The 27223-nt window shown below is 39.4% G+C and overlaps 1 pseudogene; it reads left to right on the top strand.

The window, feature by feature from the left end:
* Positions 1–5335: 5335 nt before the first annotated feature.
* Positions 5336–27223, top strand: part of LOC132846328 (NACHT, LRR and PYD domains-containing protein 12-like) — a 36834-nt pseudogene continuing 14946 nt past the window's right edge.

Below are 27223 nucleotides of genomic sequence, written 5' to 3'. Positions count from 1 at the left end.
GTCATCAGCAATTATATGAACACCCGTGAGGTCCCCAAATGTCTCACAGTTGCGCTGCTGAAAAACTTCACTCGCCGACTTAATCCCAAATGGTAGGCGCTTAAACCTATAGTGCCCCCATTGTGTGTTGAAAGTGCACAATAGTGACGACTCCTTGTTGAGCTTTATTTGCCAATAGCCGTCCTTCTCATCCAGCACTGTGAAGATTTTCTTACCAGCAAGTTTGCACAACACCTCATCTGCTGTGGGAATTGAGTAATGCTGTCTCAAAATGGCCTTATTTAAGTCTGTAGGATCTAGGCAAACCCTCAGCTTCTTCTTGTCTTTCTTTTCAGTGACCACAAGACTATTGACCCATGTTGTTGGCTCAGTCACTTGTTCAATAACATCAGCTTTTAACAGGTCATCAAGTGTGTCTCTCAGTCTATCCATAACTGCCAGTGGTACTTTCCTGCAGCCATGTATGACAGGAGTGACTGTAGGATCAATGTGGATGTGATGTTCTCCTGAGAACTCACCAAGTCCTTCAAAGACACTTGCATGTTGCTTTAGCAGCTCGTCTTTTGTAGTTGGGTACTTGACTGCGAGCGTATCAATGTCCATCCTTTTTATTAGACCTAATGCTTCACATGCATCCTTGCCTAGGATAGCTGTGTCTGAGTGGTTTGACACATAAAACAGCAGGTTGGATTTGGTTTGAGCATTGGAGCACTCCAGTGAGATTGTTCCCTCCGGTTTCAGTTTAACTCCACCGTACGCCACCAACACTGTATTTGTCGGTTTCAGTTGCAGGTTTACTCGTTTTTCATGCTTGACTTTTCTCATCAGTGTTTTGTACACAGCCTGCGGTAGTACATTTGTTTCTGCTCCTGTGTCTAACTTGAACTTAACCGACATGCTTCCTACATCTATGTCAGCATACCAGGAATTGTCTCTTTTAGCGCGTAGGTGGTCTATGTTCACTGTCCCAATGAAAAGTGAATCTATTTCTGAGCTCAAATTATGCATTTTCATCGTATGTGTTGCTTTTGTAGACTCACACATTTTTGCGTAGTGATTGAGCTTACCACACTTTCGGCACAAGACCCCAAATGCTGGGCAAAGCCTTGGTTGATGTGACTTTCCACATTTCCTGCACACTTGACCCTTTACTTTCTTACTGTCACTTTGTACTTGTGGTTTTCTTCCTTGTTTCCACTGTTGATTGTCTTTGGACTTGTTCACTGCATGTATTGCTCTTTCTTGTGTTGTAGTACTCATTGCTTGTATTTGTGCTTTGGCAGTCTCCGCTGCTCTGCAGATGTCAATCGCTCTCTCAAGCGTGAGATCAGACTCTCTTAACAGTCTTTCTTTGAGCCGTGTATCATTCAAACTGAATACAATCTTGTCTCTGATCATGTCGTTTTCTGATGCACCAAATTCACAGTCCTTGCTTTTCTGTCTCAACTCAGTCACATATTTCTCAATGGCAACTGACTCTGCCATGGGATGAGCCCAAAACTGATGTCTTTCAAACACAGTGTTTTTCTTTGGCTGGCAATATGTTTTGAATGCATATAAAATATCATCCACTGTTAGCTCTGCTTCATCCGCCTGTGCAACATTTAGTGTGTTGTATACATCTAGAGCGTCCTCTCCGAGTGCATGCAGTAAGATAGCTACCTGTACTTTAGCTTCCTTTTCTGCAGCACCACTTGCAGTCATGTATATTTGAAAGCGTTGTTCCCATCTTCTCCAGTTTTCGCTTATATTGCCTGCTAACACGTGCGGGGATGGTAGTTTAAACTGATCCATCTCTTTACTGCTTCCAAGCGTAGCCGCCTGCTCGCTCCCGCTAGCGTAGCCGTTAGCAAAAGTCTGTGGCTAACTCCGGCAAACAAAAAAAAATAAAATCGGCGCACTGGACCACTTCTGACACCATGTAGTATTTTCGTTTTGCAATTATATATATATATGACGTGCATTGAGGTGAGAGGAATTAAAACAGGCAAGTAGACTGTTTACTCTTTATTTAACAACAGCCGTGCCGGCCACAACCTTCATCAGTCAAACTCACCTAACCAGAACAACACACTCCCAGTTCACACTCCCAGAACAACACACTCCCAGTTCAGGCTCACACTTAAAGCCCCGCCCACTCCGAGTACGGATACAGATACAGATAATTCATATGGTTAACAGATACAGATACAGATAATGCTGTACTCGCTCATCCCTAATATATATATATATATATATATATATATATATAGATAGATAGATAGATAGATAGATAGATAGATAGATAGATAGATAGATAGATAAGGAGATCTCTGTAAAAAAAAATAAGAGACCGCTTCAACATGATCAGGTTCCTGTTTACACCTATAGTCAAGTCAAGTCAAGAAGCTTTTATTGTCATTTCAAACATATATAGCTGTTTCAGTAAACAGTGAAATGAGACAATGTTTCTCCAGGATCATGGTGTTACATAAAACAAAGTCAGAGCTAAGATGGGGAGAGTTAGTGGAGCGGGATGGTGTGTTCTTTGCCTGAATGAGGGTGAAGTGTGTCTTTAGCTTCATCTTCCAGCACTTTTGAAAGTGGAGGATTTAAAACAGTTAGATCAGGATAATGGTCTTCAGGGCATCAAACGTGCGGTGGTGATGCTACTGGCCAGGAATGTTTCTGACATCAAAAATTGGTGCCAAGAGAGTGAGCATTGTCAGGTGGCCAAGGATTCAGGGTCAGTCCCCCATAGTTATATGTGTCATTTTTTAGCTTCCTGATCCAATGAGATTGTGGCCATAGATTTTACTGTCCTTGAACCATTTAGTAATGGGAGGGAAAATGTTTTATTTATGACAGATGTGTTTAGTAAATATACGGTGGCTGTCCCTACTAGGGTTGGGTATCAAAAGGAATTTTCCGGTTCCGATTCCAGTTCCAGTTCTGCCTTACGATTCCCGGTTCTGATTCCGATTCCATAATAAAAGAAATGTGAAAAATAATGCACAATACTTAAACAATTCCATTTGTGTTTATTAATCACTCTTTAAATATTTTAAACAGAGCATTTCAATTCATATCAATTTAAATAAATCCAACATCAAATTTAAGAATTACAACTTAGCAAGAATTACATTACATTCAGAATTACAACTTAGCAAAACAGTTAGCAATTTTTCTGAAGAAAAATTAACATGTCTGCTTTCTCTGGGAGAAGACGAGACCTTTCCTGGCTTATTGTATCTCCAGCTATGGAGAAAACCCTCTCAGAGGGACTTAAGTAACGTTGGCTCCATATTCACAGATTCGAATTTCCCGAGTCAATAGCTCCTGGCCTTAAACACTCTTATTACACAAATAACGCCTCTTTTTTATAGTAATGTAGAGAGGCAGCTACAACCCAAGTTTCCTCAATATCAGCTTTCCTCTGCGTTGGACAAAATACATAAGTCTTTATGTGTGAACACCTAAGAGACAGATTCCAAGGGACCGTCAGCAAAGTGCAAAACCCGAAAAGCGAATAAAAAAACAGTCAATAGCTTTACTGTAATACACTGTACTGTCACCAAACTCAGATCACACATCACTGATGTCCTGAGTGTTGTACTACAACACTTATTTGGGAGAAATGTGTTTTTGTTTATTTTTTATGATTTTTCATAATATTAAAAAATCAATAGCTTTACTGTAATACACTGTACTGTCACCAAATTCAGATCACACATCACTGATGTTCTGATAGCTGTACTACAACATTTATTTTTGGAAAATGTGTTTTTTTTTTGTTTGTTTGTTTGTTTTTATGATGGGGTAGATTTGCTTCCTTGTCGTAGCTTTGGAAATTAATCCACACTTTATACTTTTTTTTAGACATGTTTAACACAAAGCAAAGCAGCACAGCAGCGCGAGTGACTGAGTTCTGTGGTAAGCTGCGTTAATTTGGTTGCGTGACTGTAAAACAATGAATATTCATGAGGTAAGACATGGCTATTTAAAGTGACCGCTCACAGCGCTTTGCCCGTCATCTCATCGGAACCGCGTTTGGAACCGAAACTAAAAAATTTCGCGCGGTTCCGGTTCCTGTTAAAATACAGAAGCGGTTCTGAATAAGAACCGGTTCTCGGTTCCCAACCCTAGTCCCTACTCAGGACCAATGGGCTGCTACGGTGGTGCAGGTCCTTGTAAATAAGTGTTTTTTTATTCGGACCAGGGTAGGAGCTTTAAAAGCTCCCCAGTACAGCAACTTTGTGATCTGTAAGGAGTAGCTAAATCCTACACTACCCTGTACCATCCCACTTGTAATAGGCAGTGTGAGCATTTTAACCAGACTTTCCATAATCTGACTTTTACCAAAGTCAAAGAAGAAGGCTTGGGCCTATTGTATTCCACAGATGCATTTCTGCTATAACACCATGCCCCATAAAGGAACTGGTGAGTCCCCATGCTTTTTAATGTTGGATGAGGGAGCTTTTTCTGTGAACAACACACATAGTAGTCTATAATGGACTGCAGCATCAAAAATAAATAAATAAATAAATAAATAAAACAAATATAGTTGGACAATTTGGCCATATCTGATTATAGGTTGCATGCATTCCCCTTGATGTCTATGGTGGTTACAGTGCAAAATAATTTATTTATCTTAATAATGTACTCAAAATGAATTATAGTATTATAATGAAGTGAATTGTTTGTTTGATGTCCTTTATGTGCCAGGCTTCATATTAGCTTTGTAAACACTACAAAATAACACAGTTCAACCTTGGTGTGAAAATTGTTTGCTTGATTTACATGCTTAGTGCCAAGCTTCAGCTCCAGTATTAGCAGATGAGCAGCACATGATGACTGTATTGGCTGTACCAGTGACCTCTGTATTTGCTTGCAATCTTTAATTTTTCTTTATAACATCTTTATACACATTTAATGACATATGTTAAATGAGAGAATATGTGGAAATAACAGGTTTTTTCCCCCACACAGTGCACAGGAGTTAATTGTAGTAAATTTAATTCATGCATAAATGAATTAAAACTCTGTAACAGTTAATTTGCCTAAGTGAAGTGTGTAGTAGAGATGTATAGTGTAGAGAACATATTTTCTACTTGTTTTGAATAAAAACCATTAAAAGCTGCTATTTTATTACTATTATTACTATAAAAAATAATTAAATTTAAGTAACAGGTAAACTCGAAAACGTTAAAGGATTATATTGTGGGGTAAAATCAATAGAACAAAGAAATTGTAGCAGTTAATCTCACTAAAGAACGAAAACGAAAGTGCAGTACGTTATACCCAAAGAGCCGATTCATAGAGTCGACTCTTTCCCGGGCAACACGTCACCTATAATGAGTCCTACTTCCAAAAGTGAAAGAGTTTCTCTCCAAGCATCGATTACATTTTGTGGAGCGTTTAAAAAAGTCAAAAACAATTTTTTTAAGGCAGAAACGGATATATTAATGTCACACATCAAGGACCCTTGGCAAAAAAGTGAGTTAATTCTTTATTATAAACGACTTTATATAAGAAGAATGCGGAAATATTGTAAATAATAATCTGCGCGCGTGCAGTCCCTTACCTGTAAAACAGGCTTTTATTGGGTATTTACTATAGAGGACATTTAGTTTCCTGTGGTTCAGTTTATCGTGAACAAAACATTGAAAATGTTTGGAGGACGTAGTTTTATCAGTGTGAAACAAACAATGTGTTTATAAAATATATTTCGTTACATTTCTTTGACTTTTAGGACTGTAATATCGCTATAGGAAAAAAAAAACACTATAACTTACTACAAAACGATCATTTTAAATAAACACGCTACAAAACGAATACACAACAATTCACGGCAATTTAATTTAATAATTGGTAGTTATTATTCTTGTATAAGATCCACTGAAATATGTTTGTTTTAATGTTCATGGTTAATTTCTTTATTATCCTAATATTGTATGTGTAGCCTATATGTATGTATATATGTATGTGAATATGTATTTGTATGTGTATGTATATACATATATGTGTGTTTGTATATATATATATATATATATATATATATATATATATATATATATATATATATATATATAGATAGATAGATAGATAGATAGATAGATAGATAAGGAGATCTCTGTAAAAAAAAAAAAATAAGAGACCGCTTCAAAATGATCAGGTTCCTGTTTACACCTATAGTCAAGTCAAGTCAAGAAGCTTTTATTGTCATTTCAACCATATATAGCTGTTTCAGTACACAGTGAAATGAGACAATGTTTCTCCAAGATCATGGTGCTACATGGACTTAGTAAGTAGTTCTAGCCACATAAAGTGCATCTGTGCAACCTGGTGCAAACAGTGCAGGACAAGACAAAAAGACAAAAGACAATACACAAAACAGAAACAGTGCCGACTAGTGTAAATTGTAATGAGTCTGTCTGTGTTTCTGTCCTGTTTCTGTCTGCTGTCTTTCCCGGTTGTTAATTGTTTGCTCCGCCCACTCTTTGGTTTCCATGGACATTAATTGTACTCCTTCTCTACTTCAGGTGTGTTGTCTTTGTCTCTAATTAGTTCCGCTTTGTCATTGGTTCCTGTCAGCTATATATACTCTGTTTGTTCACTTCCCTGGTGTTGGTCGTTGTTGTAAGTTGGTGTTAATGTTCCCGTCTCCTGTGTGCTCTGTATTCTGCTCTGTTTGTTTGCCTGTTTCTTGTCTTGGTTTAGTAAAAGTCTAAAACTGCATTTGGATCCTCATTCGCCTTTGTCCAACATCGTGACAGAACGACCAACCACATGGATCCAGCAGAGATTTTGTTTCCGTTTATGTCAGGGGGATTCCCCACTGGAGGAATATGTAGAGGTGTTCCTGGACTTGTCCAATCAGGTGGATTTTGGGGAGAGGGCCCTCAAGGACCTGTTCTGGCATGGTTTGGAGGACGGGCTGCGCTACCTACAGTAGTGCCATTGGGCCGAGAGGTGGGGCCTTTCACGGACCTGGCCAACGTAGCGTTGCTCCTGGGCGGGTCCTCCCTAACCGTGCACAGGACAGAGTCGGACACCGGCCCTAAATATTTTTTGGGGGGGGCAGTAGGCATCGGGGTCCATGGGCTGCGGAGCCAGGCCAGCCACGGACGCCCGAGGCCCCTACGGTACCTCGGCCCGACCCAGGCCTGTGTACGCCGGTGACCGAACCCGTCCACATGGGTGCCAGACCGGAAATCTCGGGCGAGGCCCGGGGGAACCAGCTGATCGCCAAGCTGGCGGACACCCCGATGGTGCCGGTTCGGGCGGCCGGCATCCCTACGGCACCGGCTGGAGCACCTAAGGCACCTGAAGCATCCGAACCCGCCGACGCACCTGAACCTGCTGAAGCGCCCGAACCTGCTGAAGCACCCGAACCCGCTGGTTCTGGTTCTGTCGACCCGCTGAGACACCGGATCCGACCGGACCGATCGGGTCGACTGAACCGACCGGGTCAACCGAGCCAGCCGGACCGACCGGGTCAACAGAACCAGCCGGGCCAACCAGGTCGACAGAACCAGCCGAACCGACCGGGTCGATGGGTCCGACCGGGTCAACTGAGCCAGCCGGACCGACCGGGTCGACGGAACCGACCGGGTCGACGGAACCGACCGGGTCAACAGAACCGGCCGGACCAACCGGGTCGACAGAACCAGCCGAACCAACCGGGTCGATGGGACCGACCGGGTCAACCGGAACGACCGGGTCAACGGAACCCGACCGGGTCAACAGAACCAGCCGGGCCTACCAGGTCGACAGAACCAGCCGAACCGACCGGGTCGACGGAACCAGCGAGTATGGTTGCGCCCAAGCCCCGTAGACTCTCTGTCCTGCCTGAAGGGCTTGATACCGAATGGCTCTGCCTATCTGTTCTATCAGTCCCCAGTTTTGTCTCCCTGTCTGTCAGTCTCTCCATCTCCTGTCCATCCTTATAGGTTCAAAGTGCCTCCAGCACCACCCTGGCCGCCAACTCTGCTCTGGTCGCTGGCTCTGCCTGCGGCGCCACCCTGGCCTCCGGTCCTGCTCTGGTCGCTGGCTCTGCCTGCGGCGCCACCCTGGTCTCCAGTCCCGCTCTGGTCGCTGGCTCTGCCGGCTCCGCCCTGGCCTCCTGCTCTGCCGGCTCCGCCCTGGCCTCCTGCTCTGCCGGCTCCGCCCTGGCCTCCTGCTCTGCCGGCTCTGCCCTGCCCTCTGCCGCCACTCTGTAATGAGTCTGTCTGTGTTTCTGTCCTGTTTCTGTCTGCTGTCTTTCCCGGTTGTTAATTGTTTGATCCGCCCACTCTTTGGTTTCCATGGACATTAACTGTACTCCTTCTCTCCTTCAGGTGTGTTGTCTTTGTCTCTAATTAGTTCTGCTTTGTCATTGGTTCCTGTCAGCTATATATACTGTTTGTTCACTTCCCTGGTGTTGGTCGTTGTTGTAAGTTGGTGTTAATGTTCCCGTCTCCTGTGTGCTCTGTATTCTGCTCTGTTTGTTTGCCTGTTTCTTGTCTTGGTTTAGTAAAAGTCTAAAACTGCATTTGGATCCTCATTCGCCTTTGTCCAACATCGTGACATAAATACTGTATGTTCAAACAATTTTACGTGTGCGGAAATACTGTAATGAACACATTAGTATTATAGCAGCAGTTAAATAAGGTATTGTAAAGTATTGTGCAACAGCAATCGACTGAAATGTGCAAAGAGCAAAAACAGTGTACAAAACAACATGTAAATATGATGTTGCTGTATACCTATATAATGCTTTCTTGTCACTTAGATCATTAAGTTGCATAAAATGACAACTGGTTAGATTAACAAAAAAATTAAGACTAATTTTCAGACCTTAAATAATGCAATAAAAACAAGGTCATAGTTATTTTAAAAACAGCATGATACTAATGTTTTAACTTAGGAAAAATTCAAAAATCAATATTTGGTGAAATCTGCCTGATTTTTCAGTCACAGACTTCATGCGTCTTGGCATGCTCTCCACTAATCTTTCACATTGCTGTTGGGTGACTACTCCTGGTGCAAAACAAATTCAAGTACCTCAGCTTTGTTTGATGCCTTGCAACCATCCATATTCCTCTTCATTACATTCCAGAAGTTTTCAGTGGGGTTCAGGTCTAAAGATTGGGCTGTCCATGACAGAGTCTTGATGTGGGCATCCTTCAGCCACACCATATTCCATTTAAAATATGTTGTTTCAATAAAATAACAAATAGTGATAAGCAGTAACATAAATAAGTAGTAAATCAATTGTGCTAATAGATAACAAAAAAAACAGTCTAACAGTAACTATTAGACAAATATTAAACAAAGTGCAAATCAACAAAAACGTGCAATAAGCAAATATTATAGTTACAGCGTATAATATGTGCGCCATGCATAATTAATGCGTTATGGTGATGTATTTAAATTAGTCCATGACATGTCAAATCTAATGATTTTTTTGTTGATGTCAATTTTATTTTATTCTAACAATATTTTAATCAGGTCGATGATCAATCAATACTAAAATTCTGTCAACTGGCAGAAATAATTTTGCTTAATGTATGCGTGTAGGAGCGCATGATGATCACAAGACGACCTAGTTTTGGTACACTTTAAAACAGATTCAAATTGATTCACTTGGTCAGATTAGAGAATTTGTCAGGCTGGTTAAAGGCTATGGGCTGTATACTGTATGTTATACAGTGTTGTATCTACTTCCATGTGTTATCCAGACTAACTAAATATTTAGGGTGAGATTTATATTAATGCATTTTGTCTACAAAATATATCAAAACAAAATCAGTGAAAGGCAATCAATGTTTACAATTTTTACAATAAACCTCCTTTAGAAATATACTGCGGTTAAGCCAGCTGCTCTTCTTGCTTTTAGATACTCAGTGTACATTTGCAATTTGTTATTTTGTTGTGGTGTAGGAGCTCACAGACCCCTGCTTTCCTCTTTCAGCACAGGTTTTAAGCGGTAGGTTAAACCGTGTTTTCAGAAAATGTGGCTGGCTTAACCACAGTAGAATATGAACATCCCTCTTGCACTAGGCACTAAACACACAAGACATATTTAATATACATTTAAGGCATCATAATGTGTTAAAACACAGAATTTTACACAATATAATAATATATATAATTAATATATATCCGCTCACACTTGGAAACATATTTCTAACAAATTCATGAAGAATAATACGAAGAACATTAATCGAAAGATTTCAACAATTTTCGCTAATTTACCTCATATATATATATATATATATATATATATATATATATATATATATATATATATATATATATATATATATATACACACACGTTATACATGCAATCGCTGTAATAGGCATCACTCCTTAACTCACTCTATGCAGCCACCAGGGTGGGTGAATGCAGCACCCAAGACTGACGCTGACAATGTCTACCATCCAATGGTAATAGAATTATAATGAGTCCTGTTATAACGCTTGTTCATTGGATAATACAACGTAGCACATTAACTTCAACACTGAGTTTAAACATGTTAACCTTTCAAAAATGGTGCAATAACCATCTAATTTTCTGGTTCAATAACCATCTCACTTATTATGAGCAATGAGCAGCATTTTTCTTTAGAATAAAGATGTAAAAGTTACTGTGTAAATTTTTAATTGTATATTTGTTTTTGTGTTTTCTAGCATTGTTATCTATTCCAGCAGAAAAGTTCAGTCTCTTCAGGACTGTGTGTTTGTGCAAGCATTACTAATATCCAGCTATGGAGACTCCTGATCTGGACACAGATGTTTCCCCAACATCAAACAACTGGTAACTTACAACATCCTTGTTTTCTAGTTATTAAATCTTCATATCTAAATTATTTAGTGAGTACATATTAAAGGAATAATTTAACCAAATGTTTTACTATTAATTAAAATCTAACAGTCACTAATTGGCAGAATAAGAAGCTCTTAATTTGTAAATAAAAGTGTTCATTTTATTAAAAAGTCAGTTTCAAACTGTAAGAGTGTACATAAATGACTAAAGGACTGTGTATAATGCTGTGCAGTAAACCCCAGGGAAAGAGATCAGATTCACCAGCACCCAGCTGTATCTCCATGAAGAGTGATCAGTCTTTGGATCATCCTCTGTTATTTAATGATGGAGACTTCTCACAACTACACAGGTAACATCTCCTCATTGATAATGTCACTGCTAAAGTCAAACTTAAAGGCCAATTTAACTAGATAACTAGATTTATAATAAATGCAGCAAACTTTGACATGTTTTGTAATGCAGTGAATTTCATACTTTTGTAAGTGTGGCTTAAGTGTCCCAATACTTCTTGGGGTTCCTGTATGTTCAGTTATTGCAGGCTGACAATAGCTTAGCATTATTTAACCACTGACAAAAGATAACAAGCCATAAGTATCTTTTATTGATAGTATACCATTTGATAGTGTTAGTCTAGCCAGCTAGCACTCACTGTCTTCTGAGCTAATTCAATTCAAGTCAAGAAGGTTTTTATTGTTTTTTCAACCATATATAGCTGACAGTACACAGTGAAATGAAACAATGTTCCTCCAGGACTCAAAGCACAGGCCTAAAAAACAGGAGCTGAAATCTATGTTAACGTAGCCACATAAAGTGCATGTATGCAACGTATTGCAAACAGAACATGACATAAAGACAGAGTAAGACAAGAGACAGTGCTATATAACAGACAACACAGGACAGGACAGGACAGATACATAAAATAGCACCGATCAGTATACAGTCTGTATGTGTCAGGACTCAGCCCGTATGTTCTATGTTCACGTGTCTGCCCCGCCCTTATCTCTTCCTCTCCGCCTCTGCACACCTGTTCCTCATGTGTTTAATTGTTATGCCTATTTAGCCGTGCCTTGTCCCAAGGAATCCTTGTCATCTGTTGCCTGTCGTCGTGTCATGTTTTTTAGTCAGTAAATTCAGTTTTCAAATTTTAGTTATCCTGCATTTGGGTCTGTTTTTATCCCCACGTTGCTGACAGTATGGGCCATTGTAAAATGAAAAGGATTCTTATTTGTACACATACACATATGATAGCAGCAGTTTGTAGCAGCATTAAAGTGTGATGTGCAAAAACAGCATTAATGTGTAAAAACAAACAACTTTGGCAGCAACGCAAAAGAGGCGTTCTAAACATTGATGAACATTGATAATGAAATTGAGAGATAGACAGACATGATAAATATATATTGTTTTTTCTTTTATTTTTCTTTATAAACAGTGATTTGTTGTTCTAGAAAAATCACAATAAATTTATTTTATTCTATTTTATATTAATTCAATATTTTATTTTCTAAAACATTACATTTTATTTATAGTTTTTCTCTAGTTTAATAATGTTTTTTATTGGTCATATTGTATTTATACAGTGTATAGTGTATTATACATATAGTGTGTAAATCTAAGGCTAAGTTTAGACTATAGTCTTTAGTTGATGAAAATATTCAGCTACAATTTTTGTTAACAGTGTTCTACAGAAGGCAGGAGACAGAACAGAAACAGACATCACAGATACAGGGTAAGAACAAACCAACATGACTGTGACACTGACATTCTTGTATTATAAACCTCTCTGCTGTTATTAACTAGAGAGTGATTGGATTATAGTAAACATACAGTAGTAGATGAAGGCAAATACATAGTGAGAACATCATAAAGAACTATCTCCGGTACACAGTAAGGAAAAAAGTGATCTTAAAGTCTTATAATTGAAGACTATGTCTCTTATCTTCCTGCTTCACCACACAGGCATGACCCAAAATCTGCTGCTTTAAATGAATCCCAGAAAAAGTTCAAATTAAATCTGATGAAGAAGTTTCAGTGTTTGAATGGAGTGGTAATAAACCTGGGAACCCAAACACTCCTGACTGAGATCTACACAGAGCTCTACATCACAGAGGGAGACAGTGGAGAAGTCAATAACGAACATGAGGTGAGACAGATTGAGGCAGCATCCAGGAGAACAACAACAAAGGAAACACCAATTAAATGCAATGACATCTTTAAGCCTTTATCTGGACAAGACAAACCCATCAAAACTGTGCTGACAAAAGGAATTGCTGGTATCGGAAAAACAGTCTCTGTGCAGAAGTTCATACTGGACTGGGCTCAAGGGAAAGCAAATCAGAATGTCCACCTCATATTTCCACTTCCTTTCAGAGAGCTTTTTTAAGGAAACAAAAGAAACAGAAATGTCCAGTTTGGAAAAGGTTCTGTTCATTTTTGACGGATTGGATGAGTTCCGTTTTTGTCTAGATTTCCAGAACACAGTGAGAGTGTGTGATGTAACTAAATCAGCATCAGTGCCTGTGCTCCTGATAAACCTGATCAAAGGGAATCTGCTTCCCTCTGCTCTCATCTGGATCACCTCTCGACCAGGAGCAGCTGATCAAATCCCCTCTGAGTGTGTGCATCGAGTCTCAGAGGTACGAGGGTTCAGTGAGCCTCAGAAAGAAGAGTATTTCAGGAAGAGGATCAGTGATCAGAGCCTGGCCAATAACATCATCACACACCTGAAGTCATTAAGAAGCCTCTACATCATGTGCCACATCCCAGTCTTCTGCTGGATTTCAGCCACTGTTATAGAGAAAATGTTTGGTGAAGCAGAGAGTGGAATGATCCCCAAGACTCTGACCCAAATGTACACACACTTCCTAATCATTCAGACAAAAATCATCAGAGAAAAATACTCAAAGAACCAGGAGAGTGATGAAGAAATGGTACTTCAACTGGGACAGCTGGCTTTTCAGCAGCTGATGAAAGGGAACCTGATCTTCTATGAGGAAGACCTGAGAGAGTGTGGCATTGATGTGAGAGAAGCAGAAGTGTACTCAGGTATATGTACGCAGATCTTCAGAGAGGAGTTTGTGGGCTTCACCAGAGTAAAGTGTACTGCTTTGTTCATCTGAGTGTTCAGGAGCATCTTGCAGCTCTGTATGTGCACCTGACTTTCATGAAGGAAAAGAAAAATGTTCTAATAGAGATCAAGGCTTCAAAATCTGTTACATTTTCAGATGTACACAAGAGTGCTGTAGATCAGGCTTTAAGAAGTCAGACTGCACATCTAGATATTTTCCTTCGCTTTCTTTTGGGACTCTCACTGGATTCCAATCAGAAACTCTTACATGCTTTAGTAACACAGACAGGAGGTAGCTCCAAGAGCACAGAGGAAACAGTTCAGTACATTAAGAAGAAGATAAGTGAAGGTCTTCCTACAGAGAAATCCATCAATCTTTTTCACTGTCTGAATGAACTCGGTGATAATTCTCTGGTGTAAGAAATCCAACGCTACCTGAAATGTGGAAAAGAAAGTAAACCCTCTTCTTCACAGTGGTCTGCTCTGGTGTTCATGTTACTGACATCAGCACAGGAGCTGGAAGAATTTGACTTGAGTAAATATTTCAGTTTAGGTAAGATAACAGAAGATGTTATTCTGAAGATGGTGCCTGTGATTGCAGTATCCAGAAAAGCAATGTACTGTAAGTATTACATTACAGTCTACTATTACAGTGTTAGAAAAAGAGAAATTGAAAACACACTGACTAATTTGGACTTTGGGGTGGTGAAGGTTATGATTTATTATTACAGCTACAATTCCAGCAGACATATAGAAACATGTTTATTGCAGTAATGCTAAATTAATTTTTTTTCTGTATTATTACTTGATTGATAACTTTTTGTTCTTTTTACTGGGTAAAAGGTTTTATTTGTGAGATTAGAGAGTAGAATAATCTTTAGAGATTTTTTTTTACATTTTTTTAAAATAAATAATCATTTTTGTTACTTATATTAATTTTCTGACTACAATTAATCAGTCAATGCAGACACACTCAGTGTGTACAGAGTGTAAGGGGAGAACTAAACACAAGGGAATTATTTAAAGTTAGCTGTACAATAAATTAAAATATCTAAACAGCTCTGATGTACTCCAAATAACTAGAATTAAATATTTTATTTGTCTAAGTATGTAGCTGTAAAATGACTGGGTTGTCAGTGTTGCCATCTCTCTCTCTCTCTCTCTCTCTCTCTCTCTCTCTCTCTCTCTCTCTCTCTCTCTCTCTCTCTCTCTCACTGCGGAGTCCATGCTGGGAGTGGGTGGGTGGAGCATGTTGAGAGTGAGCGTGCTTGTGTTCTCATACATTTCTATCATTTAGATAGTTTATTTTTTTATTCAGTTACCTCTTTTTTATTTTTTATTTTTCAAAATAACATCTCAGTACACCGAGTTGGATTTAAAGAAAGCTCTGGGCATCTGCACCAGCATCTTGCTAGAGAGCATGGTGACCCTCGTCACTCGGCTGAACGACACGCCTCCGTACGACACTCCATACGACACTCCATACGACACTCAGTACGTCACAGAGACAGTTCAGTACAGCTTACAGGAGAAAAAAAAAGAAAAAGAAAAAAGAATGAAAAGAATGCAGTAATGAAACAAAGAAGCCTTTGTACAAACTGAAATTGACACAGAAAGTGATGTGTCTGATACCAGTGTTCCCAACCCTGCTGTAAATAACTTTGTCAGAAAAGAGTATAGTGCAAATGAAATTAAACACTTACTAAAAGTAACAAAAAACATGACAAAGGTTTAAATAAATTTGTATTTTCCAGACTTAAAAAACTTTTTGAAGCAATAAAAAAATTAGAGACCCATAGTGACAATTAGAATATTCTTAACTGGACACAGGAATGGGCCGGCCTCTCCCACCTGAGCCACAACAACTCAACTAGTGGGGGAGGGGCATTATTATATTCACTGTCAGTTTTATTTTCTAGATAGCCAAAGAACGTGTAATGGAAAGCTCACTGAGAATGTCTCGGATATGGGAAAACAAAAAAGACCAGAGATGGTAAAAGAATGTATGAATGAAGTTAAACAAAAAGATAAGCTTAAAGGTGGGGTGTATGTTGTTTGAAAGCCAATGTTGACATTTGAAATCACCAAAACAAACACGCCCCTAACCCAAATGGGTCCCACCCCTGTATTGATAGCTCCGCCCACACATACATACGTAACCCAGGCAACTAATGGAAAGAAATGTGTCTTTATCATAGCTGAAGGGAAGAACATTACAATTGCAGATAAACAAACAAGCAAAAATGACACACAAGCATAATCATGCAAAGAACGGCATATATTAGTTCTGTGAAACAAAGCAAAACCAACGTTACTCACCTATCAACAAGGAAAAAAACGGTCTCGTCGACTTAAGTAAAGTTGGCCGCATATTCACAGATTCGAGTTTCCCGAGTCAGTAACTCCTGAGCTAAACGCTGTTACTACACAAGTAACACCTCTTTTCTATCGTAGTAATGTAGAGAGGCAGCTACAACCAAATTTTCCTTAAAATGAGCTTTCCTCTGTGGTGGATAAAATACACAAGTCTCTATGTGCGGACAACTGAGAGACAGATTCCAAGGGACCGTCTGCAAAATGCAAAACCCGAAAAACGAATACTTCAAAAACAGTCAATAACTTCACTGTAATACACTGTACTGTCACCAAATTCAGGTCACACTTCACTGATGTCCTGATAGTTATACTACAACTATTGTTGTGAGGGGAGAGGGCACAGAACTGTAGTTTCTAATGAACCATCAATAGAAGTAAGCAAAACCTTTCTAATTCATTCCCAGAGGAGGATAAGGGCCACACGGTTATTGTGCTCACTTTGCTTTGGTTCAGAAAGTACCATCATGGATGCAGCATTGATGCTTCTCGGGGGGATACTCTAGTCAGGCCAAGTTGCATGGGTTCCGGTTCCTTGTCTCATACTAAGGAAGGACCCTGTGTATCTGGTACTGGGGTGAGTTCAGAACTCAGGCAAGGGTTTCTTCTGGTGGCGATGGGGTGGCAGTGCAGGTGGAAGTGTAATACCATTTTTATTGTAATTGTATGTATGATTGTTTTATTTCAACAACATCTATAATAACAGAATAAGGATAGTTTAGCATTTTATTATACAGTACTTTAATTACGAAACTTTATTTATATTATTAAATGGAAAAACAATGGATTACCTGGAATTTTGAAGAAAAAAAACTTTAAAATATATAATATCATGGTAAATTTAATGGTTTAGTAAAAAAGGATGTGTTTGATAATTTACACTAATGCGAGTTCATTATGCACTATTTGATTTCCTACAGTATCAGCAGTGATTCACTTGGAGTGAAAAGTTGTCATGATTGGTCTCAGCACTCAGCTCAGAAACCTCCAATCTGAGAGAACTTCATCTTACTCTGAAAACACTGAATCTGTTTGGGAATAATCTAGGAGACTCAGGAGTGAAGTGTCTTTCTGCTGGACTGGAGAAGCCTCACTGTAAACTGGAGACACTGAGGTAAGATCATTTACCTGCGAGTCACAATAACTCAATAAAAGCAGCAGTTTTATATAGTGTATATTTTCACCCAAAATTTTCTTTAACAGTTCAACATGCAGAAAAAAATAGAGAATAACATGCAGAATAAAAACTTCCCTCCAGAATCACTTATGCATTAAATAAATAAATGGACTTATTATATACATCGCCTTCAAATGGAGGCAAACATAGAAAACCCCACTCATTACTTTGAACACTTGTTAGCAGCTGTTTCTTTAAGAAGCTGTATTGAGAGACAGTGCTCAGCAACATTATTGTGTGTGCAATAAAGATTTTATCGCCTCTGTGTCTTTTACCCTGAAACTCATACACTGTAATCAGAGGATATAATGAGATGAATCCAGTTTGTGTTACAGTGGAGCATGTTGTCAGTGTAGAGTTTGGACTCACCTGAGAGTTGAAGAGCAGAACTGGCGTTGGTTGAGGAGTGCATGAGGCAACACCAAAACAAAGTCATTTTTAACTCAAATAAAAAACTGAACAAATGATGGTTTTGTGTAGTACTAGTCCACAGCCCATTGTTTGGGGAACCCTGTGTTAGGGGTTTTAGTTAAGTAAACAATTGGTAAATGAACAAACCTCTTTTGTTTGTACTGCCAGAAATGTTTTAGGCATAGTTAATTAGTTAATTATACCTTGCATAATTAATTGTTAATTGTCAATAGATGAAAAATATTTTGATGAAGATCCGATCCGATCCGATCCGATCAGAAGCTGTTGTATCTGAGGGTGGGAAAGAGAGGATAAGTTGTGTATTGTCAGCATAATAGTGGTAAGATGTGCCATTATGTCTCCCTACAGGTTGTTTAATTGTGGTGTCTCAGATGAAGGCTGTGCTGTTCTGACTTCAGCTCTGAGATCAAACCCTTCCCACCTGAGACAACTGAATCTGTTTGAGAATAAACTAGGAGACTCAAGTGTAAAGAGTCTCTCTGCTCTACTGGAGAATCCTCACTGTAAACTGGAGAAACTGAGGTAAGAACAGTGCTAAGAGTCACATGACCTGCTCCTTAGTAAGAAACATTCTCTATTAGTGAGGCTGAAGCAAAAGTCATATCAAGTCAAGAATGTCATTTTAAGTATTTATAGACGATGCAGTACATAGGGCAATGAAACCTCCTTCCTCAGGACCACAGTGCTACACAAAACATGAAGCTAAGGACTAAAAATGTATTGACTATTGTGCAAATAAGTGAACGCAGACAATAAGAGGATTTTTGTAAAGATACTGTATGTACTCTTAAAATAGCAGCAGTTGGTGGCAGCATTGAATTGTGATGTGCAAAAACAGCCTTTTATACATATATACATACACAGTTGTGCTCAAAAGTTTTTATACCCTAAAAGAATTCATTAATTAATCATCTTTAATTATCACATGGTTGATTGACTCCTTAAATGGCTATAAAAGGGAAGTCAATTGCTCAGCTAATAAGGGGATTTACTGACTTGGCTGGATACTGCAGTATGGGGAAGACAAACTGATCTGCTTCATAAGGTAGTTGAAATTTATAAATAAGGAAAAAAATATAAAAAGATCTAAACACTTGAAAATGCCAGTCAGTACTGTTCAAACTCTGATAAAGAGGTGGAAAATAAGACATTCTCTTGATACTAAGCTACGGTCAGGTAGACTGAAAAATTTTTTACACATTACTGCCAGGAGAATTCCCTTTCTCAAACATTTTCAAGATGCACACAGGCTACCCTGGAAAAAAGTGTTGTTTCAAAAAGCACAATAAGGAGGTACTTGAACACAAATGACCTGCATGGTTGAGTTAAGCCTTTACTTCATCATGCCAGACAGCTGATGAGACCAAAATTAACTTTATACTCACAACCATGTTTGGAGAGGAGTCAACAAGGCCTATGGTGAAAAGTACACCATACCCAGTGTAAAACATGTGAGCTCCAGTGGCACAGAGAAGTTAGAAAAATTGATAGCAAGATGAATGCAGCATGTTATCAAAAAGCTGTGCATGGGATGCTCTTGGATGTTCCAACATGACAATGATCAAAAGTAAGAGGCAAGTTGAATCTCCAATGGAAACAGCAGAAAAGGTTGAAGGTTCTGGAGTGGCCATCACGGTGTCCTGACCTTTTGAGCCACTTTGGGGAGATCTCAAATGTGCAGTTTGTGCAAAGCAACTAAAAGATTTACAGGAACTAAAACCATTTTGCCAAAATGAATGGGCAGCTATATCACCTGAGAGAATTCGGGACCTTATGCACAATTATTACAAAAGACTGCATGCCATCATACACAATATCAAGAAAGTTCTTAAAGGTGTGAAAACTTTTGAACAGAGATTAATTCCTTTTTTTTGTTTGATGATTGTGCCATTCTGTTATGCCTTTTATATTAACTTGAGTCCTATAAAAAAACTGGTTTGCTCAGTTACATTTATGCTGATGAGACCAAGCGATGAGACCAACTGCGCATGTATCCTTGAGGGGCCCCAGTGTTCAATGTGGTGGTGCTGGAGAGGCTGTTCCCGATACTGACTGACTGATATCTCCCAGTCCAGAAATCCCAGTTTCCAGAAAAGGAAAAGGGATGGTCCTCCTCACTGACGCGCTGGTCTGCATGCTTTAGACTCATCATCAGTATCCTGAGAAGGAAGATTATTTCTTTTCACTGCACACAGATTTATAGACTTTGATGTGACAGTGATGTGCCTGAAATTACCTTGAAATTTATTACAACCAAACTAAATGCACTGTGTGAGCTGCAGAGTTTAAAAGCAGCAGTGAAATGGAAATGATGTGTGGAAAAAAATAGAACTAATGCGAATTTAGCTTACAAGTTAACTAACAAGAAATTCAATTTAAATTTCAATTACAGATTAGCTTCCAAGAATTTAAAGCCACAGCAACAACCTGCAGGGTTTACAAGTTTTTAATTTGATAGGACTAAAAGAATTAACAGTTTGACCTTGCCTGTTCTCCTGGTGTCGATTTTGCCTGCTCTTCATTGCCCCGTTTGCATGGGTTTCAGATTACTGGATTGTTTATGACATTGTATTCTGCCTGCTCTGTATTTCCCTGTTTGCCTGTGTTGATTACTTGACTGTTTGTGACACTGATTTCCACTTGTACTGCATTGTGTTATGTTGAAGGAGGATTAGATAAATAAGCAGGCAGGACATGAGCTGTAGCTTAACATCTCCATGCTTCTTTTACTTCACTCACATTAGCACTAACACCCCTTTACATCTCTTAACATTTACATTTTACATTTACATTTACAGCATTTGGCAGACGCCCTTATCCAGAGAGACGTACATAAGTGCTTAAATCTCTAACATTGGATACATTAATGCTGGCTCACTAGGTTACATACTTAAGATACCATGAGTTTAAAACATTGTTCAGAGTTACAACGAAAAAGTTTTTTTTTTTTTAATATAAATAAATATTTTGCAAATATAAATGCAAAAGATAAGGAAAGAAGTGCTAGTTGAAGTGTTTCCTGAATAAGTAGGTCTTCAACCGCCGTTGATATCCAGTGACTCAGCTGTCCGGACCTTTAGGGGAAGTTCATTCCACCACCTTGGTGCCAGAACAGAAAAGAGTCCTGCAGTATACCTGCCTCCTACCCTGAGAGATGGTGGAACCAGTTGAGCAGTGCTGGTAGATCGGAGGGTGCGGGGTGCAGCGCGAGGAGTGATGAGGGCTTTGATCGCAGCAGCGGGGTGGTATGCGAGAACTTTGGCAGGTTGAAAACAAGCCGTGCAGCTGCATTTTGGATCATTTGCAGAGGACAGATTACGTTCATATGCAGACCTGCCAGCAGTGCGTTGCAGTAATCCAGTCTAGAAATGACAAGAGACTGAACAAGTACTTGAGCAGCCTGTGTGGACAAAACTGGGCGCATCCTTCTAATGTTATAGAGAAGAAACCAACATGAGCAAGTCACTTTAGCAACATGAGAGGAAAAGGACAGTTGATTGTCCATGGTTACCCCAAGGTTGCGAGCTGTGGCTGGAGGGTAGATCAGATCGTGGTGCAAGGGATGAACAGCACCTGGGATGAACAGCAGTTCAGTTTTGCTAGGCTTGAGCTTTAACTGATGAGCAGTCATCCATGATGATATTTCTTCAAGACATGCTGAGATCCGATCAGAAGCTGTTGTATCTGAGGGTGGGAAAGAGAAGATAAGTTGTGTATCATCAGCATAGCAGTGGTAAGAGAACCCATGTGAGGAAATAACTTCACCAAGAGAGTGAGTATACAGGGAGAAAAGAAGAGGACCAAGTACTGAGCTCTGTAGGACACCAGTGGAGAGTCTGCGTGGAGCAGATGTCACTCCCCTCCATGTTACCTGATATGAGCGTCCTTCCTAAAAGGTCAAGGAGGATAAGGACAGATGACAGTTTGGCTGATCTAGCAGCATGTAGTTTCTCAGAGACATCCAAAAGGGCTGTCTCTGTTGAATGAGCCACTTTAAAGCCAGACTGGTTGGGATCTTGGAGGTTGTTCTGTGAGAGATAGGCAGACAGTTGATTATAGACGCGTTCAAGAATTTTTGAAAGAAACGGGAGAAGTGATACCGGTCTGTAGTTACTGATGTCTGATGGATCCAGAGCAGGTTTCTTTAGGATTGGAATAAACCTTGCTCTCTTGAAAGTAGTTGGTACCTGACCAGATGCTATGGATCTATTGATGATAGTGGTAATGAAGGGCAGAAGGTCTTGTGAGATGGTCTGGAGCATAGTGGAAGGGAGTGGATCCAATGGGCAGGTAGTAGGATTGCAAGACTGGATGAGTTGTAAAATCTCTTCTGCTGCTACAGTTGAGAACTGCGATAGCAAAGGAGTGGGGAAATCCAGACTGTGAGGTGCAAGTGCAGTCGGGGCTGAAGTGAAGGTCCGGCAGATTTCCTCAATCTTCTCCTGGTAGAAAGAAGCAAAGTCTTTTGCAGTCAGGGAGGATGAAGAGGGTGGAGCCAGGGGGTTGAGTAGAGAAGAGATGATGTTGTGGAGCTTCCGAGGGTCATGTGACGAAGCTTCAAGCTTTTCCTTGTAGAAGGAAGTCTTGGCAGAAGTCACATCTGAGGAGAACTTGGAGTGTTCGTTAAGAGTCAAGATCTGCATCAAGCTGTGATTTCTTCCACTTTCTCTCTGATGATCTTAGCTCTGTTCGATTGTTGCGCAGCACATCTGAAAGCCAAGGAGCAGAATAAGAAGTTTTCTTGGGTTTAGTGAACATAGGGCAGAGAAAGTCCATAGTTGAGGAAAGAGATGAGAGGAAAGTATCTGTGGCCGAATCCAAGGGTAGTGAGGAATGTCTTAACGTGCATATACCACCTAGTGAACATAAATGGTAATAGCAATTAAATTGTAAGAGAACACAACACACTGCCCTGTTAGCCTGTTTCTCGGATTATTGGTTTGCTCTCTGGGGTCAGTTTGGCTGAGGCAATGCCAAACACGGAGAGGGAACTTGTCAGGAAAGAGGTGTGCATTGCTGGGACTGTGAAGGCTTAACTGACCTCAGTAGTAATGACAAACTCAGGTGAGTGTTAACATCACCTAGTACAGACAATTAAACTATTAAATGGTGACAAGGAAAAGCTAGAACTTGGACATAGCTAGTGATTTTAGACTAATAAAGTGTTTAACGGGGGAACTCTGGTTCCGCTAGGAGGAGGGGGTACCGGGTCTGGCCCGTTATCTAATCGAATAGTAGATGGGGAAAGTGGACAGGTGTCCAGAGCAGATAGAGAAAGCGTGTGGCTGTAAGTGATGACAGGGTAGATATATACTTTGGTGTAAATATAAATAAGAGTTAAGTGCAAGTCAAAACCTATTCATATATATATCATTCACTTAATCAAAACCTATTCATATATATTGCCTCTCAATACTTGATACGTATTATCATGCTAAAACTCAATCGAAAACCTTTTCAAATCCTACTAGTATATTTTACCTCCCAGCGTGCATAGCACTCTGATAAGTATTACCATGCTGAAACTTTGGCACATACTATGTATGCACGCTCATCGCCAAAACTCGGGGTCTTAAATAGAGTTGTGCGGATGTGTCACAAGTTGTGCTAATTATAGGAACGTGACAGAGAGCCTATAAAGAGACGTGATGGTGGCCACGGATTTGCCCAAAAGGCACCCGCGATGTTACCTAAAGGAAGCATATTTAGAAGACTCTGAGGAACAGAACGTTATATAAAGTGAATTATCTGACTTCACTACAGATCTGACAAAGTGTGAGTGTTCAGGACTAAACTATGATATAGACATTCAAACTGTTTCTTAAATCAACCAAAAACAAAAGAGGGATACTTAGTAAGAATATTTTCCTGACCTAAAATCAGGTCTCCGACTAATCTAAAACTTTGATGGCTCAAGGGTGTTTCTCAAATAAACAAGTTTACCTCTAAAAACGATGGAGGAAAACTCGGCGAAGAGCTGAATGATGGATGTGATGAGGGACTGATGGACCCTGTCTGGACACTAGTGGGATGGCAGCATTTTATCTGGGTATTTTTAAGGTTTTGAAATTTAGGTATCTGTTGACACCATGCTTTTTTACTGGCTTTTTGAATAATCATTAATCTATAAAGCAAGGTTCAACATTTCACTTGAGTTATTCATTTACTTTGAAAATACAAAACAATAACTTTGGGGCATCTAGAGAATCTGGCAGGACGTAGCTGTAGCTCTATGTCTGAAAATCATATGCACCGGGGCAGTTGCTCAGTTTCTTATAATACAGGACATGTGATTCTCTAGCCCAAACTGAAATGATGGTCAGTACTCTTTAACTGATGCTTCCACATCGTGTTTAATACGTTGACACTCAATAAAAACACTGCAAGACCTACAAAATACACACATAAATATATAACCAAAGAAATCCATAGCATAGAATTACAAAATAATTCCCATTTAAATAATTTACCTTAAATACATACACACTGTGAACTATATATATTTTGAATTTTTATTATATTAATTCTTTATATTACTCCTTATGTTTATCTTCTGTTCTATGTTTATGTTCTGTAAAGCTGCTTTGAGACAATGTCCATTGTAAAAAGCGCTATACAAATAAACTTGAATTGAATTGAATTGAATTAAAACTTTTCAGTAGAATACACCATATTCAAAGAAAATAAGAAAAAATGTCACACACATGCAATATTTCTCCCTCATAAAACATGCATAAACACAGGTGTTATACAGTATAAAATAGTAAGCATTAACCCATATGAAAATAAGTCTTCCAGAAGCAATTCAAACCTAAAATAAAATATGTTTACAAATTCTGCTTTCAAATTTCACCTGTCATAATAAAAATTAAAAGCTCATGTCATGTTTTTTAACAAAATGTTTCAGAGAAAAAAGTTGATACATCCTGGCATGATGTGCTCAAACTAAATGGAGATCAAATGCAAAATGGAGATCCATGTATATAAACCACCATTAACCAAAAAGACAAGAAATCTACATTGGAAAGTTCTGCATGTTCCCAATGCTGTTAATGATTTTATTTTGGTGTTAAATACTGAGGTTGAAACAGTCTGTCATTTTTGTTCAAATTTTTGGTCTTTTATTCAGTGTTTTAGCTTGAAACCACACTGTTTGACACTTTTAATTTGATTAAATTGAATTCATTTTATTTGTATAGCACATTTAACAATTCACATTGTCTCAAAGCAGCTTTACAGAGGTATAGAAACAGAATACAAAAAGATTTTAAAAAGTGATTGAAACATTGACATGATGGATAAAAATGAAAAGCGAAAAAAGGCTTACGATAAGGCAAGAAGCAGGTGTTGAACATCGTCTTCACGTGAAACGGAGCTAAATCTTTCACGGTACAACACACAGTACTACAAAAACACATTTGACCCGTATTACCATAGTATTACTTATTGAGTTCATTTATTGATAAAAAATATCCCCTCGGCCAGCTGCCCCAGCAGGTTCCGCCATAATAGTTGCCTGGGTTATGTATGTATGTGTGGGCGGAGCTATCAAAACAGTGGTGACACCCATTTGGGTTAGGGGCGTGTTTGTTTTAGTGATTTCAAATGTCAACATTGCCTTTCAAACATCATGCACCCCACTTTTAAATGAGGAAAAAACCTTTAGAGGAACCAGGCTCAGAAGCAACCCATAATCAATTGGGTGACACTGGACAGTAAATAATGTAAATATTGCGATTTTACAACAGTTTAACAAACCTTGGGAACTAATAGGTCAGCACAAATTCTGAATTCACCACAGACCAAACACTAATTCCTTCCTGTTGAAGTTTTCAAATGATAGCTGATGAAGACCCGACCATAAAGCTGATTGATGAAACATCAGACTAGGCGATCAGACTAGGAATTCAGAACACTGGGAGCTCAGGAGTGGCATATATAACTTGACAGAAAAAGAGAGAGAGAGCGAGAGAGAGAGAGAGAGAGGGATTACAATGTTAGGTATGATTTTACAATGTAATGGGCAATGTACAAAGTGCAGACAGAGACTCCGGAAAGACTAGCTATGCCCATGTAAAAAGTGAGCGCCAGAAGGTAACACAGACATGCGGGCTTCCTAGAATGTAAAGCGACCCGCCTTGCAACAGTCAGCAAAGCTGAGTGAGGGTGATAAGGTGACAGCATCCATGCACCTATGCCCATGAACATTCCAGATCTGCTCTGTTGCCTAAAAAAGGATATTCATAAAAAGCTAGACTAAACAAACGTGTTTTAAGCCTGGACTTGAACAATGAGACTGTGTCTGAGTCCTGTCTTTACAGGTTTTGTTAAAGAACGTGTGTCTATTGTTTTTTAATTTTGTGGAGCCACATTTGAGATGAGGTTGTGTTATAATTAATCTGTTTGTGCGTGTGTGTGTGTGTGTGTCTGTGTGTGTGTTTGTATGTGCTACATACTGTAAACAACAGGTAAATGAAGAAGCATCTTTTAGCTCATTCGTCACTTTTTCAATCAAGTAATTTCTGCTGGCTTTTGCATTTATCTTTCAAACCTGTGCCCACCCTGTATTACCCAGGCCCACCAACTGTTCCAAGCCTGCCAGTAATATTTTGCTAAGTGTTAATTAGGGCCTGAGCACCGAATGGTGCGAAGCCCTATTGTTTTTCCTCGGGAGTATTATATAATTTTTATTTATTTATTTATTTTTCCCGCACATTGGCCAATTGGGGTCCCTTAACATGCTCGAAAACTCTTGAAATTTGGCACACACGTCAGAGTCGTGCGACGCCAGGCTCGGGCAAAGGCTGGAATACGGGCATGGCAGGGGGGCTCTGTAGCGTACCCTGTAATGCAAAAACAAACATTGGTGCACAGATCGGGCAATTATGTACGCACATGTACGAGAGTTGGTACGCATATAGATCTCATCGACCCGAACAACGCGCTCTAAACTATGAGCTCCGCCCAACAGGAAGTCGGCCATTTTGGATTGTTTTATAAGTGCATGCGGTGAACTTTTAAATACTCCTCCTAGACAATTCATGCAATTGACATCAAAGCCATGAGTAAGTGGCTCACTAGTGCCCCCGTTTGTCTAAAATGTGGGGTTGTTATGGCGAATTCAGAGAAACAGGAAGTGTCTAATATCTAAAGCAAAAAATGTCTTATTGGGATGACACGCGGTGTGTATGTTCGGCCAAGGATTCCGATCGCATCGATGTGCCTATTGTGAATCTCGGACATAGCGCCACCAACAGGCACCAGGAAGTGTGTCAGTCACAACAGTTGCATGTGGTGAACTTTTAAATACTCCTCCTAGGGAATTCATGCGATTGACACCAAAAGTGGTCAACATGATGCCGAGACATTGCACTTGCTAAATT

Source organism: Tachysurus vachellii, chromosome 5 (genome assembly GCF_030014155.1).
Source record: "Tachysurus vachellii isolate PV-2020 chromosome 5, HZAU_Pvac_v1, whole genome shotgun sequence".
NCBI classification, from domain to species: Eukaryota; Metazoa; Chordata; class Actinopteri; order Siluriformes; family Bagridae; genus Tachysurus; species Tachysurus vachellii.
The sequence above is the reverse complement of the archived record's forward strand: the minus strand, read 5'-3'. Positions and strand labels throughout refer to the sequence as shown.